This window comes from Hyla sarda, chromosome 6, assembly GCF_029499605.1.
Source record: "Hyla sarda isolate aHylSar1 chromosome 6, aHylSar1.hap1, whole genome shotgun sequence".
In the NCBI taxonomy this organism is placed as follows: Eukaryota; Metazoa; Chordata; class Amphibia; order Anura; family Hylidae; genus Hyla; species Hyla sarda.
Window position 1 is genome coordinate 149,177,863 of NC_079194.1, and position 18,308 is coordinate 149,196,170.

Genomic DNA, 18,308 nt, shown 5'->3' on the forward strand with positions numbered 1-18,308 from the left:
GGATGGTGAGGGGCGCTCCATCCACAGTTCTGGATGATCGGATCCCCATGGCAGCACTGCGGGTGATCCTATCATCCATTTTAGTGACCGCACTCCCGGCAGATGCTGTGATCTGTATTGCTCATGGCATCTGAGGGGTTAATGGTGGCCATTGCCAGTGGGTCCCTGACTGTTATCTGCAGCCGGGACCTGCCGCACATGACCCGAGCATCGCTCCGTTGCTTGCAGTCATGTAAAGGACGTAAATGTACATCCTGGTGCGTTAAGTACCACCGCACCAGGACGTACATTTACGTCCTGCGTCGTTAAGGGGCTAAGCTTTTAATTGTCAGCAGGGTCCTCTCTTATGTACAGTGTAAGCTCTTACAGGCAGTGTCCTCTTTCCTGTACAGTATATGCTGTTACGGTGACAATACACATAAGACAATTGTTGGCTGAACTTGATTTTGGCAGCACTCACCTTTCATGTAATGTGTATGGTAACTTCCTGACTCTCCCCTCATCCACCTCGCCCCCTACACACACAGCAGCTGTCAGGGGAAGAGATCTGGAACGTTTAACTTCCACTGCCCGATCTTTATGTTCTTGAGAAAATAAGCCTAAACTAGGGGAGTCTGACAGTGGCTTACTTCTCTTACCTCTCCATTCAAAACAACTCAGCCAAGTCAAAGGCAGATTCCTTTATATTGGTAACCCCTCTCTATAAAATTATTTTCATCATATGTACATGGTAGCACCAGTACTGTCATGTATCCTCTATACCACTGGTCCTGACAAGTGAGGATACCTGACATCCAAGCTCAGCCTAGCAGAAGTTGACACTAGGCGACTGGATAAGCAGCATCTGTTTTCCCATGTCACTAACTGCAGATCGTGTTGTCCTGACCGTGGGCATCTCTTCATCCAAGCTGTTCATTCCAGCGGCTCCAAGGTGCTGGACATGCGTAGGAAGTGGCCAGACCAAGCCAACAGAAAGCTGTCATTAGATGCCAGGTTCTGCCGCACATCTCCAGCCCAAAGACAGACGCCACAAAAATCCCAGCCAAGCTCCTGAGACTCCAAGTCTGAGAACCCAGCAACCAAGGGAACAACTATACTCATGTATGCTCTATATAATGTAAAGCAGTGCAATATTATGTACATATATGGGGAGATATATCAAAACCTGTGCAAAGGAAAAGTTGACTGGTTGAATCTATATATATGTACTGCAGCATACAATTGTATTCTATCTATCTGATATATACTGGTGGGCATTTGGCAGATGGCCTCCTGAGGGATGTCCCCCCAGACCTGGACTAAAGCATCTGCCAACTCTTTGACAGCCTGTGGTGCTATGTGGTGTTGGTGGATGGAGCGAGACATGACGTCCCACATGTACTCAATCGGATTCAGGTCTGCGGAACGGGCGGGCCAGTCCATAGCATCAATGCCTTCCTCTTGCAGGAACTTCTGACACATTCCAGCCAAATTAAGTCTAGCATTTTCTTGCATTAGGAGGAACCCAGGCCCAACTGCACCAGCATATGGCCTCACAAGGGGTCTGAGGATCTCATCTCGGTACCTAATGGCAGTCAGGCTACCTCTGGCAAGTACATGAGCAGTGTATTATTCACATGTGCACTATACTCGCTCACATTAGTGAGTATATCAATCACATTTTTGTAAATATTTTATATCTTTTCATGTGAAAAAACTGAAGAAATTATGTGCACAGCCTGTATAAGGGGTACTCCGCCCTTAGACATCTTATCCCCTATCCAAAGGATAGGGGATAAGATGTCTGATTGTGGGGGGGTCCAGCCGCTGAGACCCCCACAATCTCTGGTGCAATACCCTAGTAATCCAGTCCACGGAGCGAATTCCGCTCTGTGTCGGATGATAGGAGACCACAGCAGTCACGCCCCCTCCATTCAGGTCTATGGGAGAGGGCGTGATGGCTGTGTACTTCTGATCCATAGCCATCACGCTCCCTCCCATAGACATGAATGGAGGGGGCGTGACTGCTGTGTGATGTCATGAACACGGAAGTACCCAAGCCGGTGTTCCGAATATAAATGTTCAGTACGCCAGGGTGCCAGCCCTGAGAAAGCAGGATCTTCTGGATGGGGGATAAGATTTCTAGGGACGGTGTACCCCTTTAATGTTGTGTCCCCTCAAAATAACTTACAGCCATTAATGCCTAAACCTTGGAAAGTAAGTACATTCCGAAGTAGAAGTTTCCAAACTGGGCCCAAAGTGTCAATATTTGTTGTGATCACCATCATTTTCCAGCACTGCCTTAAATGGGTAGCTTGATGAAAAATAACTTCTCCCCTATGCCACCGACTTGGTCACCTTGGAGGTCATCTTGGAGGTGTGTTTGGGGTCATTATCATTTTGGAATTCTGTCCTGCAGCCCAGTCTCCAAGGTGAGGGGATCATGCTCTGCTTCAGTATGTCACAGTACATGTTGGCTTTCATGGTTCCCTCAATAAACTGTAGCTCCCCAGTGCCAGCAGCACTTATGCAGGCCCAGACTATGACACTTTCACCACCATGGTTAAATGTAGGCAAGACACACTTGTTTATGGTCAGTAGACTTAAGTCCCTAAACGGGTACACCACTGTCCCAGCATCCCATAGACTTGCATTGAGGGGCATGGAGTGACATCAGGAGGGCGTGGCCGTGACGTCACGACCCCCGCACCCAGCGTTCGGAACACAATGTTCCGGACGCTGGGGCAGTGGAGTACGCCATCACAGAGCAGGGGCGTGACATTCAACGGGGGAGGAGTCGTGACGTCACGATACTCCGGCCCCGTGGTTGTTATATGGCAGATTCTGAGCCGGCAGCACGGCGTGCAGCTCCCCGAGGTGGGTGCTGAATGCAAGATTGCGGGGATCCCCAGTGACGGGACCCTCGCTGTCAGACATCTTATCCCCTATCCTTTGGATAGGGGATAAGATGTCTTAGGGCCGGAGTACCCCTTTAAGGGCGAGGCCAAATTTAGTTTTCGCACTTTCATTTTTATCTCCTCCCCTTCTAAAAATCATAACGCTTTACATTTTCCACCCACAGACCCATATAAGGGCTTCTTTTTTGCATGACCAATTATACTTTGTACTGACCACTTATTTTAAAACAATCTTTGGCAAAAAAAAAATATATAAAACATATTTGTGGGGTGAAATAAAAAAAAATTCCATTTTGCAACTTTTGCGGGCTTCCGTTTCTATGCAGTACACCTTATCTGTATTCTGCAGGTCAATATGGTTACAAGGATACCCAATTTATGTAGGTTTTATTTCATTTTACTACTTTAAAAAATTATAACTACATGCACCAAAATTAGTATGTTTAAAATCGTCATCATCTGGCCCCTGTAATTTTTTTATTTTTACACATGTGGGGCTATATGAGGGCTCATTTTTTGCACCGTGGTCTGTAGTTTTTATGGGTATTATTTTTGTTTTGATTGGATTTTTTGATCACTTTTTATAAATTTTTATGGCATATGAAGTGACCAAAAATGCACAATTTTTTTACGTGTACGCCATCAACCATGCGCTGTGCAAAGCTGTCCAAAGGATAGGGGATAAGATGCCTGATCACGGGGGTCCCGCCGCTGGGGACCCCCGTGATCTTTCACGCGGCACCTCGTTACCATCAGCCCCCGGAGCATGTTCGCTCCGGGTCTGATGACTGGCGATCATGGGGCCGGAGTATTGTGACGTAGCGCCTCCGCCCCCGTGTGACATCACACTCAATGCAAGCCTATGGGAGGGGGCGTGACAGCTGTTACCCTTATTTTCCAATTTTACAAAAAATAATGTTTTTTTAAAAAGTGTCCAAACTATTAAAATAAAATGTTCATAATCCCTAATCCCCTGTTTCCATGCGCAAATTTTTTTGGTGGGGTTTTGTGGTACATTTTTTGTAAAATGAAAGGTGACATTACAAAGTACAATTGGTCAAGCGAAAAACAAGCCTTCATATGTCCCTATGACAAAAAGCCAATTTAGAATTTTAAATACTGTTAAACGGGCTGTGCACTCTTCAGTGACATTTCTTCAGTGTTGTCACATAAAAGAGTGAGGTGTGAGATACTGTATTAAACACATATACTGGTGGGATGCTTGGACAACAAAATGGCTCTAGCACTTTAAAGTGGTACTCCGGTGGAGAACATTTTTTTTTTTTTAATCAGTTGGTACCAGTTGGTACCAGAAAGTTATACAAATCTGTAAATTACTTCTATTTAAAAATCTTAATCCTTCCAGTACTTATCAGCTTCTGTATGTTGCACAGGAAGTTCTTTTCAAATTTATTTTCTGTCTGACCACAGTGCTCTCTGCTGACACCTCTGTCCATGTTGGGAAATGTCCAGAACAGGATAGATTTCCTATGGGGATTTGCTCCTACTCTGGACAGTTCCTGACATGGACAGAGGTGTCGGCAGAGAGCATTGTGGTCAGACAGAAAATACATTTAAAAAGAAAAGAACTTCCTCTTGAGCATACAGCAGCTGGAAGTACTGGAAGGATTAAGATTTTTAAATGGAAGTAATATACTAATCTGTTTAACTTTCTGGCACCATAAAAAAAAAAAAGTTTTCCACCGGAGTACCCCTTTATGCCCAGGTCAGAGAATGCAGTAGCGTCACGAAAGCCAGTACTGGGTGGTGCACATAAGCCCTGCAGCAGTGCAGCATTTCTCCAAGAGCTTGTATTATGATCCGGTATAATCCACGGATTAAGCAGATTTCCTCCCTCACTGGAACTTTGCTTCCTAAATCCAGAGCATTGTCTACAAATAAACAGGTGAAAGCTACAGTATGAGGACAAACATGAAGACTACAAGTTCAGGACCAAATACGATTATTTCCAGACCAGATGCAGTTTTCCCAGTATAAAGCAAATTACTGTATACCACAGGGTGGGGGCAGTGATGTCACACAGTAGCGGAAATAAGTCCAAAAACGTCCCCATGCATCTCTGGGCGAATAATCCAATTACCACAAACCACCTTGGTGTAAAAGCTCACTTACTATAAACCTCACCCTTAAAAATGCTTTATTTGTAGGCCTAAAAATTTACCAATTTTTACCATTTCTAAAGGAGGAGTTCTAGTAAGTGGGTTTTAGTCCTCCTTGGGGGCTTGTACCCCAAGGGTGTTTTGCGATAGTAAGTTATAGCATAGTCTGTGATTGGTTGGTGATGTCTATGTGGCAGGCAGTCTGTGACTGGATCATGATGTCATAGGCCGGAAGAAGTGCATTCCTATGCATGAAACCGCTGGCAGTCGCCTCTGAGCGCCCCACACCGTCCTGAGAACCTTGCCGGATTATGAGCCCGAGATGGAAGCTGTTTAGCCAGCATTTAGCGGTGAGTGCAGAACGCTTTTGTATCCTCTTGTATTCATACTAGGGGATGGCAGTAAGATCACAAAATGTATGTAGTGGGTCACTCTATGATTGGATCATGTCATGAGGTCTATGGCCTTGACTCATCAGAAAAACTGGAGATTTTGCCCATAAAACACACAGCTCAGCTTTCATGTCACCACAGCTGGTTAAGATAGGAAAGCTGAGCTGGGATTGGTTGTTATGGGCAAATTCTCTCTAGTTTTTCTTACACACATTTTGATAAATTAGAGCCAAAGTTTGTGTAGTGGGTCAGTTCATGATTAAATAATGTCACATGGGTCAGTAAGGTCACACAGTCAGTATTTGGAAGATGATGTCACAAGGTGTGGACAGTGAGATCACATAGTCTACGTAGTGGGTCAGTCTGTGATTGGATGATGATGTTACAGGTCACAGCCAGTAAGGTTGCAGGCAGAGGACATGCCTTGTTACCAGATGTTCTACTCTCATAGTATTATACAGCAAAAGGTATTCATTATTATTTATGAGCAGATGACAATAGCTACATTTAATGCACTTCGCCCACTTCATCATACAGATAGAGACCCTTCATATGGCCTAGACAGAGTACCAGAATAATTGAGGGCTAGTTACCTTCTCCCCGGCTGGCCTGACCTGTAATATAACAGGGACATAAATTTCTGGGGCACTTATATGCCCGGAGGCAGCTGGCATTAGATTAAGGATAGTCTGGAAAAGATTTAGAATTGAAGTCGGCGGTGTCGCAGTGTCCCTATAAATATGTGAGAGAAATGAAACAGTGAGACAGGATCTCCCAGCACAGAGAGCAAAAAGAGGTGAGCACGGCAATAAGCGTCTGGCGCCTCTGCTGATAGACACAGAACTGACAGGCGGCAGGATTAGCGCAGACAGGCAGCTTCCTAAGGCGGCTTATGTGCAAAAAGCAGATATGACCCTGTCACTTCTCCAACAGCCAGAGCTGCTGAGTTGAACAAAGAATGAGAAGAAAGGGGGGGGGGGGATGTAAATCTAAATAAACCATTGTATAATATGTTTGTATAATAGTTAATGTAGCACAGTTTCCCTTCCTTGCAATTTTCAAGATCTCTGATAGCTTCCAGTGAATGAAAACAGTGTCTAAGCCTAAAGGCATAAACCCTGAACAGAACTTATCATAGGCAACATAGGGTTGCTTAGAGGTAAATTAGTATGTTCCTGACCCTATCCTGCACACCAAGCTGAGGGGGTTAATGCTGCCAGTGTATCTCACTCATCGAGCATTACTGTGACGCACTAACAAATCCATTAACTGTGTTGGCGGGATGAAGTCAAGATGGTTTATTAGGATCTGGATGGAAATGAAGATTGTTTTCTGATTTACTGACAGCAAGTAGTTATTGATATGTAGCAACAATGGATGTAACCATAAACGCTTAGTGTAACATGTAGCAGTCCTGCCCATTTATCGCCACATTTCATCTTGTTTATAAATCCTCCAATACCCAAGGGGACGAAATTAACAGACCTGGGGATAGGGAAACTGACTGGTAAAGAGAGGACCCTAAACCTTAAAGTGGCTTATAGACAGCGCTCACCTCCGAACAGCTGACTGGGTCCACTCAAAAGGTATCACAACCTGCAAAAGGAGCGATAAGACTTCAATCATGTGTTATGGATGGCCTGTCTGCTAGCATTAAATTATCTTGTGTGTGTGAGCCACAGGCGAAGTAGAATGGATGTGATGTATGCAGGGAAAGTGGGAAGGGGAGGGGGGTAATGAGATAAATGGAGGGAGACACGGAGGGGGGGGGGGGGGGGGGCTCCGTACCATCTCGGTAAAAAGGCTGAGGCAGTGATGAGGATTAAGAGCTCATATAATGCCTTCCCCTTACTAAAGATGTCACTTTATCTCACCAAATAGGCAGCGGCTTCAGAAGGTCATCGGTTAATGCCGCTGGCTATACAGGTCAATAAAAGGTCAGAAAAATGAACCACACAGGCCTGTGCCTGAACACCCTGGGGTGTCACAAATGAGCTCAGACATCCTGTGGGGGCTCCTATGGCAGAACTGCTGGGGAACATAAACATATCATGAATATAAAGAAGGGGTCTTCAACCTGCGGACCTCCAGATGTTGCAAAACTACAACTCCCAGCATGCCCGGACAGCCGTTGGCTGTCCGGGCATGCTGAGAGTTGTAGCTTTGCAACATCTGGAGGTCCGCAGGTTGAAGACCACTGATATAAAGGATTACCCAGTAGCATATGAGTATATATACATTAATAATCCTTTGATTCAACACTATAAGGACCTGGTCTCAGACTTTCAGGACTATCAGATGACAGAATATAGATAAATAGTAAAATTCTTAGTTTTTTCTAGAATCCATGAGACTCATTTATAAATGTACCTCTAGTGGTCACACAGGAGAGATTTATCAAAACCTGGGCAGAGAAAAGTCCACCAGTCGACCTATAGAAACAAATCAGATCACTTCTTTAAAGGGGTATTCTTTTATATATATATATATATATATATATATATATATATATATATATATATACACATACATACAACTGAAGGTAGAAGCGGCAGTTGATACTATTTGGGAATTGGTCTGTTCCCGGAGCTGAGCACCCAGCTGGATCTCAAATCCTCATCACGGTGCTCCTCTCCCTATACAGTTGGTGTATGTATATATATATATATATCTCAACTGGCTCCAGAAAGTTAAACAGATTTGTAAATTACTTCTATTAAAAAAATCTTAATCCTTTCAGTACTTATGAGCTTCTGAAGTTAAGGTTGTTCTTTTCTGTCTAAGTGCTCTCTGATGACACGTGTCTCGGGAAACGCCCAGTTTAGAAGATGTTTGCTATGGGGGTTTGCTTCTAAACTTGGCGGTTCCCGAGACAGGTGTCATCAGAGAGCACTTAGTCAGAAAAGAACAACCTTAACTTCAGAAGCTCATAAGTACTGAAAGGATTAAGATTTTTTAATAGAAGTAATTTACAAATCTGTTTAACTTTTTGGATCCAGTTGAGATTATATATATATATATATATATATATATATATATATAAAGTTTTTTTCCTGGATAACCCCTTTTATTTTTATATAAGGCCTGTGAAAAATAAAGAACAATCTGATTGGTTGTTATGGGCAACTACACTTTACCTATGCACAGATTTTGTTAAATTTCCTCCATCGTCTCTAAATAATAAGCTGCGACTATTAGGCCTTGTTCCTATGTCAGGCAATCTGGAGAAATTTCTATAAGTGTAGTAGAAACCTGTAAAAATGGATGCCAGAACCTATACCTTTGTTGTCAATGGGGTCACTCCTGGCACCCAGTGTCAGTTTTAATGCTGGAAGAACAAGTCTTGGAACGTTTTCTATCCAGTTTTGATTGGAAAAAAAGGGTGAAAAAGCTGGATGACAATTGTTATACGATTACCAGCAGCAAAATCATTTGGAGCATGTTCCACATAGGCTGCTTTCACATCACTATTTAGGGGTGCGGATGGAGAATTTGAAAACAGTCTGCTGTCATATTCCCACCAGACCCGTGCCGCACCCTATTTATTTACATTAGCCATACTAGACTGTATCAGTTTTTGTTGAAAGATTGAAAACAGTGCTATGCTGCGGTTTCAGTTCGGCAACAAAAAACTCATTTGGTTCAAAAATGAGGTGACCAGAATCACTAGCTGACCAATTGAAATTAATGGGGTACCACGCCAGAGATACAGCAGCAGCCGGCTTTCAAATTCTCCAGCCGGACCCAGCTGCTGTACCCCTTAATCGTAAGGTGAATGTAGCCTTATACTTGAGGAGCTTCTGCTCACTGGCCCCTTAAATATGTAAACCTCACCATTATCCGGTTGGACCCCCTTTTGCCTTTATTCTTGCCATACTTTACTTAAATGGGCACTGTCATCACCTTTTTTTTTTTGATATGTTGTAGTACTACAACATATCTTTAATATATTTTCATCATTTATTTTTTATTAAAATGTTTAAATTAACGTTTGAAAACCGGCCACTAGGGGTCTCCCTCCTAGTGGCTGGCTGCAGGCTGGCGTGACGTCACTCATAAATTCGGACTGATGCTGGCCGGGCATCAGTCCTAATTCATTCAGCCTGCGCTCGCTCCCTGCCTGTCAATCAGACAGGCAGGGAGCGAGCGCATTGGCTCCCTGGCCTCAGACGCCGGCCACTCCTCCCGCACCACGCAGCTGATGCTGCCCCTGCATGCCGCTGGACTCTGCAGTTTGTATGTATGGGGATCAGGGTTTGAACACGGGGGTTGCGGGGATCGGGGTTTGAACACAGGGGTTGGGGGATCGGAGTTTGAACACGGGGGTTGCAGGAAGAGCGGGGCTTGGGGTTTGAACACGGGGGGTGCGGGGAGTGGGGTTTCAACATGGGGGGGCTGTTTAGCGCCGGAGGGAATGGGGTAGCGCCGCGCTGCGCCCATGGCCCTAACTTATTGTTTTCAACACAGGGTGCCTCCAGCTGTTTCCCCACTACAACTCCCAGCATGCCCTGACCGCCAATAGATGTGAGGGCAAGCTGGGAGTTGTAGTGGTGAAGCAGCTGGAGGCACCCTGTATAGATGAACTAAGGGCGGAAGTGTCGGCCCCAGCAGGCATCAGTGACATGGTGCCTGCTGGGGAAGTCTGCCTGGTAGTGAGCACACTACCAGGCAGACAAAAAGACCTTTTTAATATAGTAAAAAACAAATTTAAAGCAGGGAGGGGGTTAGGGATAGATGGGTAATAGGCAGGGACAGAAAAAAAAAATAGGATGGTGGGAGCTACCCTTTAAAGGGGAACTCTGGTGCTTAACAACTTATCCCCTATCCACAGGTTAGGAGACAAGAGTCTAAGTCTAATGGGAGCGCTTTTTCTCCTGCTCTCTGAGTGCTGTATCTCCGGCTCTCCCATAAAGATGCATAGAGGGGGCATGTCGCTCCATGAAGTAGTTGACACAGCTCTGTGAATTAGGAGAGCCACGGCATCGGGCAGATCGCAGGGGGGGTTACACTAGACACTTTTGTCTAGTCACTAGTCATTTCTGTGTATAGGGGATAAGTTGTTAAGTAATGGAATAGGTGCTGGAAACATTAAAGATTTTGGTCCATATGGACCCAATGGCATCACACAGTTGCTGCAGATGTGCCGGCTGCTCATCCATGATACGAATCTCCCATTCCACCTCATCCCAAAGGTGCTTTATTGGACTGAAATCTGTAGACTATGGAATAAGGTGAACTCATTGAAATTATGAGAGCTTTACAACATGATGCGTTATGCTGCTAGAAGTAGCCATCAGAAGATTGGGCACTGTGGTCCTAAAGAGATGGACAATGGTCAGCAACAATACTCAGGCAGGCTGTCAAGTTTAAACCATACTCAATTGGTAGCGAGGGGTCTAAAGTGTGCCATTACACCACCACCAAGCCTAAACTGTTGATAAAAGGCAGGAAGGATCCATGCTTTTATGTTGTTTATGCCAAATTCTTATTTGGTGATCCTGCACATATTATAGCCTCAGTTTCCTGTTCTTAGCTGGCAGAAGTGGACCTGGTGCCGAGTTCTGTTGCCGTAAACCATCTGCTTCCGGGTTTTACCATCAAAGATGGTATTCTGCATGCCTTAGTTATTTGAGTTACTGCTGCCTGTCATCTCAAACCAGTCTGCCCATTCTCTTCTGATATCAACAAGGCATTTCATCCACACAACTGCCGCTCACTGAATATTTTCTATTTTTCAAACTGGTCTTTAGAAACCCTAGAAATTGTTGTGTGTAAAAAAAAATCCAGGATGATCGGCAGTTTCTGATATATTCAGGCAAACACACCTGCAATGTTTAAAATCACTTAAAGGGGTATTCCAGGGAAAAACTTTTATATATATATATATATATATATATATATATATATATATATATATATATATAAATCAACTGGCTCCAGAAAGTTAAACAGATTTGTAAATTACTTCTATTAAAAAATCTTAAGCCTTTCAGTACTTATGAGCTTCTGAAGTTAAGGTTGTTCTTTTCTGCCTAAATCCTCTCTGATGACAACTGTCTCAGGAAACACCCAGTTTAGAAGCAAATCCCCATAGCAAACCTCTTCTAAACTGGGCGTTTCCCGAGACACGTGTCATCAGAGAGGATTTAGACAGAAAAGAACAACCTTAACTTCAGAAGCTCATACGTACTGAAAGGATTAAGATTTTTTTAATAGAAGAAATTTACAAATCTGTTTAACTTTCTGGAGCCAGTTGATATATATATAAAAAAAAGTTTTTCCTGGATAACCCCTTTAAAACCCCTTCCCTATATTGATGATTAGTTGGAACTTCAGCAAATTGTCTTGACCATGACTGCATGCCTGAATGCATGGAATTGCTGCCAAGTGATTGGCTGATCATCTATTTGTGTTCACAAGTAACTGTACAGGTGTACCTAATAAGATCAAAACGGAGGATTGGGGTTTTAATACATTTGCATGTTAGTCATTAGTCATTTGCATGTTAACATCCCAAGGTGGAGAGATTTATAAATGCCATGAATCTGAATGGAAGCTGAATAAAGACTGCCTCCCATGGGGTGGGTGCCTTCTAGTGGTGGCAGCAGGGAATTTTACCAGCAAGTACCAAGAACCCCAGAGTCTTAGCAAGTATTTCAGGAAAACCTTTCAAATCATTTCTGAGCAGAATGTGCACTGTATCTAAAGGGGGTCTATAGAGAAGACTCTGATGCTACAGAACTTAACTGGTTAGTGCAGTGTTTCCCAACCAGGGTGCCTCCAGCTGTTGCAAAACTACAACTCCCAGCATGCCCGGACAACCTTTGGCTGTCTGGGCATGCTGTGAGTTGTAGTTCTGCAACAGCTGGAGGCACCCTAGTTGGGAAACACTGGGTTAGTGGGATGAATGGTCACTACTCAGTTCATTCCAGTTTCAGCTGCTGCAAACCACCATCCACCAGGAATAAGAGGCTGTGCCAGGGCCAGCCTCAGTGTGGGTATTGAGGCTTCTTTCAGGGCTGCTTGTCATTAGAGCTGTGGTGTGGAGTGACAGCCTGTGGGATGTGTGGGCAGACACTTGGACAGAGAATATGCCTGGGGCTCACAAAGACGACATTAGGCAGCCATGCCCTGTACGGTTTGTGATGTTACCGAGACAAGATGTCCAAAGAAGACTCAAGACCTGGCTTTTACAGCATTTCCTCAGCATTTCTTCTTCCAGGCTGGACGCCTTCCTAACAGATTATGTAAAATATGTAGAAGACCGTGCCTGCTCTCCCTACATGGCTACAAGGCTTATCTGTCTGACACATTTAAGGTTTCTCATGTTCTGAATACTTTACCAGGAGGCGGGGAGTCCTGTGGTGGAGGAATCAGGCAGGTAGTCAGGAGAAACATCCAGATTAGAATCCAGTAACAGTACAGAACCAGACATCTGCTCATAGACAATATAAGATGTATGTATGAGCAGAGCCTATATATATATATATATATATATATATATATATATATATATATATATATATGGAGAGGCAGCAAAGACCAGCATCAAAGGGGTACTCCGCTGCCTCAGCATTAGGAACATTTTGTTTAGAACGCTGGGTGCAGGCGGCGTGGTAGCGACTTCACAGCCACGCCCCTCGTGATGTCACATCCCGCCCCCTCAATTCAAGTCTATGGGAGGGGTCATGGCTGCCTCCACACCCCCTCCCGTAGACTTGAATTGAGGGGGTGTGGTGTGACATCACAAGGGGCGTGGCCGTGACGTCACAACCCTGCCGCCCGCACCCAGCGTTCTAAACAAATGCCGGTTGCTGCACAGAGATAGTGCGGGTCCCAGCAGCGGGACCCTTGCAATCAGACATCTTAGGGGATAAGATGTCTAGGGGCGGAGTACCCTGTTAAAGGGGTTATTCAGCATTAGAAAAGCAAAGCTGATTTCTTGAGAAAAAAAAACAGCACCACACTCCAGTTGTGTGCGGTATTGCAGCTCGGTTTCATTTAAAGTGAATAGAGACAAGTTGTAATGCTACACACAACCTGAGGACAGGTGTGATGCTGTTTTTGGAGGAAATAAGCTCTGCTTTTCTATTCCTGGATAAAACTTTTAAAGAAACCGTATAGGCTATTAGAGAATAATGTAGAGGTTCTCGTGTATGCCTTATGCTTTCCTGTTTTAGCTGATGTAGCATGCATGTGATTTCAGCCATACTATTTGCAATTCCATCACTAAATGATTCCATAATGCTGTCTACATTTTCCATAAACCCTGTGGCTTTCCAGAGAGATGAGTATATTTTTATCACTGCGCCTTGTCATCTAAGCCGCCTGCGGCTGAGGTTCAGCCAAGTCAGCAGAAAATTGCACATAAAATGACTCATTTTTACCATGATTTGCACTATTGAAGTAAAGTAACTTCTGCTGTCTGGGCATGCTGGGAGTTGCATTTTAGCAACAGCTGGAGGCACAGTGGTTGGGAAACACTGCCCTAGACATAGCAGCAGTAGCAGTAACTTACAGATTGAGTTGAGAGGTGAGGGATGGGGAAGGGTCTGGTAGCTAGCAGGAGTAGTGTTGCCTACCATAGGGAAACGCTGTCTACTATGAGGGATACTACTCCCTACTAAAGGGGGGGGGGGGTACTGCTGCCTACCATGGGGAACCTGCTGCCTACTATGGTGGGGGGGAATCTGCCACCTACTGGGGGGAGGGGGGGGAGAATCTGCAGCCTACTATGGGGGGGGGGGATCTGCTGCCTATTATGGGGGCAAAACTGCCACCTACTATGGGGGGTAATCTGCCGCCTACTATGGGGGGGAATCTTCCCCCTACTATGGAGGGAATCTGCCACCTACTATGGGGAGGGACCCAGCTCAAACGGTGCTGGCCGACCACGACAAGGTATGTAGGATAAAAGAGGATTTTATTAACCAATATGCAATGGTTTCACTGCGCTTGCGCAGCTTCCTCAGGCATGACAAAGGAGGTACAACGGCATGTGCTGCTAACCTAATGTGGGGGACATTTGCAGCCTACCTAATATGGGGAACTTCTGCTGCCTACCTAATGTGGGGAACTTCTGCTGCCTACCTAATGTGGGGAACTTCTGCTGCCTACCTAATGTGGGGAACTTCTGCTGCCTACCTAATATGGGGAACTTCTGCTGCCTACCTAATGTGGGGAACTTCTGCTGCCTACCTAATGTGGGGAACTTCTGCTGCTACCCACTATACTAAGGGGGCTTATTACAGTTTGGGGCATTATACATCTTGGAAAAATGCGAAGCGTAAAATGTTTATTTTTTTTTACCCTACATGTTCTACAGAAATAAGTCATAGCCGGAAGAAATCATTATGGCCGTCTGAGCTGGATGGAGGAGAAAAAGTAAAGTGAACAACTCTGACCAGAGAAGAAGTCACCAGATGTAACTGTATGTAATCTCTTATATGGTCTATAGTAGTAATAATGGGGGTTGATGTCAGTCACAAAATATAAATTTATGTAATCTCTTACATGGTCTGTAGTGGTAATGATGGGGGTTGATGTCAGTCACAAAATATAACTATGTAATCTCTTACATGGTCTGTAGTGGTATTGATGGGGTTTGTTGTCAGTCACCTGATATATCTGTATGTAATCTCTTACAAGGTCTGTAGTGGTATTGATGGGGTTTGTTGTCAGTCACCTGATATAACTGTATATAATCTCTTATATGGTCTGTAGTGGTAATAATGGGGGTTGATGTCAGTCACAAAATATAAATTTATGTAATCTCTTATATGGTCTGTAGTGGTAATGATGGGGGATGATGTAAGTCACAAAATATAACTGTATGTAATCTCTTACATGGTCTGTAGTGGTATTGATGGGGTTTGTTGTCAGTATGTCAGTTTTGGAGGTCCTCCTAAACTTAGGTGCCAGCCTGGAACATTATTGCTGTTAAAGAGGTATTCCCATTCTGTAGGTGCAGGTGTGGTTAGGGGGGCATGGCTGTGAGTGAGGTTAGGTGTGGCTTGTCCCTCTTTGCTCTCAGCAAAAGTTGGGAGGTATGATACTTCAAGGGTGAGGCCACACAAGCGGTTAAGTGCATGCAGCTGACATATTGGAAGAATAATGCGGAAGAACAAGTGCCAACTGCATAGGGCTGACTGCTTTAAGTGTTCCCACACTTATCGCTGCTTGTCTCCTCCTCCTGCATTTCTGTGATTTCCCTGCTCTTCTCTTCATATACAAAAAAACTGCACAGATGCTGTCAATCAAATGTAGGAGGAAGAGATGGGCTGCAACAGTGGATGGAAATGCCAAGCATTTCAGGCCTGACATGTGGGCACTCGCTGCTTAGTTACATCATCTAAAATAGGGTTCTCAGCATTTTACCAAAAGGAAAAAAAATGTGCATTAATAGGTAGGGCGTGGCTTATATAGGGGTGTGGCTTGTAGACCAACAGACTCGCGCAAGTCCGATGGAAGCACTGCAGGAGTCACCATGCCAGGACTTCTTTTACAGCCAACACTTCACTCTATAAGAGGCTCAGAATGTCAGCCTCCCTATGTAGCTCCACAGCATGTCAGCCTCCCTATGTAGCTCCACAGCATGTCAGCCCCCCTATGTAGCTCCACAGCATGTCAGCCCCCCTATGTAGCTCCACAGCATGTCAGCCTCCCTATGTAGCTCCACAGCATGTCAGCCTCCCTATGTAGCTCCACAGCATGTCAGCCTCCCTATGTAGCTCCACAGCATGTCAGCCTCCCTATGTAGCTCCACAGCATGTCAGCCTCCCTATGTAGCTCCACAGCATGTCAGCCCCCCTATGTAGCTCCACAGCATGTCAGCCCCCCTATGTAGCTCCACAGCATGTCAGCCCCCCTATGTAGCTCCACAGCATGTCAGCCTCCCTATGTAGCTCCACAGCATGTCAGCCTCCCTATGTAGCTCCACAGCATGTCAGCCTCCCTATGTAGCTCCACAGCATGTCAGCCTCCCTATGTAGCTCCACAGCATGTCAGCCTCCCTATGTAGCTCCACAGCATGTCAGCCTCCCTATGTAGCTCCACAGCATGTCAGCCTCCCTATGTAGCTCCACAGCATGTCAGCCTCCCTATGTAGCTCCACAGCATGTCAGCCTCCCTATGTAGCTCCACAGCATGTCAGCCTCCCTATGTAGCTCCACAGCATGTCAGCCTCCCTATGTAGCTCCACAGCATGTCAGCCTCCCTATGTAGCTCCACAGCATGTCAGCCTCCCTATGTAGCTCCACAGCATGTCAGCCTCCCTATGTAGCTCCACAGCATGTCAGCCTCCCTATGTAGCTCCACAGCATGTCAGCCTCCCTATGTAGCTCCACAGCATGTCAGCCTCCCTATGTAGCTCCACAGCATGTCAGCCTCCCTATGTAGCTCCACAGCATGTCAGCCCCCCTATGTAGCTCCACAGCATGTCAGCCCCCCTATGTAGCTCCACAGCATGTCAGCCCCCCTATGTAGCTCCACAGCATGTCAGCCTCCCTATGTAGCTCCACAGCATGTCAGCCTCCCTATGTAGCTCCACAGCATGTCAGCCTCCCTATGTAGCTCCACAGCATGTCAGCCTCCCTATGTAGCTCCACAGCATGTCAGCCTCCCTATGTAGCTCCACAGCATGTCAGCCTCCCTATGTAGCTCCACAGCATGTCAGCCTCCCTATGTAGCTCCACAGCATGTCAGCCTCCCTATGTAGCTCCACAGCATGTCAGCCTCCCTATGTAGCTCCACAGCATGTCAGCCTCCCTATGTAGCTCCACAGCATGTCAGCCTCCCTATGTAGCTCCACAGCATGTCAGCCTCCCTATGTAGCTCCACAGCATGTCAGCCTCCCTATGTAGCTCCACAGCATGTCAGCCTCCCTATGTAGCTCCACAGCATGTCAGCCTCCCTATGTAGCTCCACAGCATGTCAGCCTCCCTATGTAGCTCCACAGCATGTCAGCCTCCCTATGTAGCTCCACAGCATGTCAGCCTCCCTATGTAGCTCCACAGCATGTCAGCCTCCCTATGTAGCTCCACAGCATGTCAGCCTCCCTATGTAGCTCCACAGCATGTCAGCCTCCCTATGTAGCTCCACAGCATGTCAGCCTCCCTATGTAGCTCCACAGCATGTCAGCCTCCCTATGTAGCTCCACAGCATGTCAGCCTCCCTATGTAGCTCCACAGCATGTCAGCCTCCCTATGTAGCTCCACAGCATGTCAGCCTCCCAATGTAGCTCCACAGCATGTCAGCCTCCCTATATAGCTCCACAGCATGTCAGCCTCCCTATATAGCTCCACAGCATGTCAGCCTCCCTATGTAGCTCCACAGCATGTCAGCCTCCCTATGTAGCTCCACAGCATGTCAGCCTCCCTATGTAGCTCCACAGCATGTCAGCCTCCCTATGTAGCTCCACAGCATGTCAGCCTCCCTATGTAGCTCCACAGCATGTCAGCCTCCCTATGTAGCTCCACAGCAGGTCAGCCTCCCTATGTAGCTCCAAAGCATGTCAGCCTCCCTATGTAGCTCCACAGCATGTCAGCCTCCCTATGTAGCTCCACTGCATGTCAGCCTCCCTATGTAGCTCCTCAGCATGTCAGCCTCCCTATGTAGCTCCACAGCATATCAGCCTCCCTATGTAGCTCCACAGCATGTCAGCCTCCCTATGGAGCTCCACAGCATGTCAGCCTCCCTATGTAGCTCCACAGCATGCCAGCCTCCCCATGTACCTCCACAGCATATCAGCCTCCATATGTAGCTCCACAGCATGTCAGCCTCCCTATGTAGCTGCTGTGGTATATTACTCTGAAGAGCTGGACAATGAAAGCTTAAAGGGGTATTCCAGGCCAAAACTTTTTTTTTAGATATCAACTGGCTCTGGAAAGTTAAACAGATTT

At 45.8% G+C, this 18,308-nt stretch overlaps 1 protein-coding gene and 1 long non-coding RNA gene across 3 annotated transcripts in view; one reads left to right on the forward strand and one right to left on the reverse strand.

Moving 5' to 3' along the window:
• GSE1 (Gse1 coiled-coil protein) overlaps nucleotides 1-18,308 on the reverse strand; it is a 510,276-nt gene that overhangs the window by 369,334 nt on the left and 122,634 nt on the right. The window lies entirely within an intron of this gene.
• The window catches only part of LOC130276326 (uncharacterized), a 76,051-nt gene continuing 63,035 nt past the window's right edge, over nucleotides 5,293-18,308 (forward strand). Inside the window, exons 1-2 of the long non-coding RNA XR_008845085.1 lie at nucleotides 5,293-5,367; nucleotides 14,735-14,839. This is a non-coding gene — a long non-coding RNA (uncharacterized LOC130276326). The remainder of the gene's footprint in view (nucleotides 5,368-14,734; nucleotides 14,840-18,308) is intronic.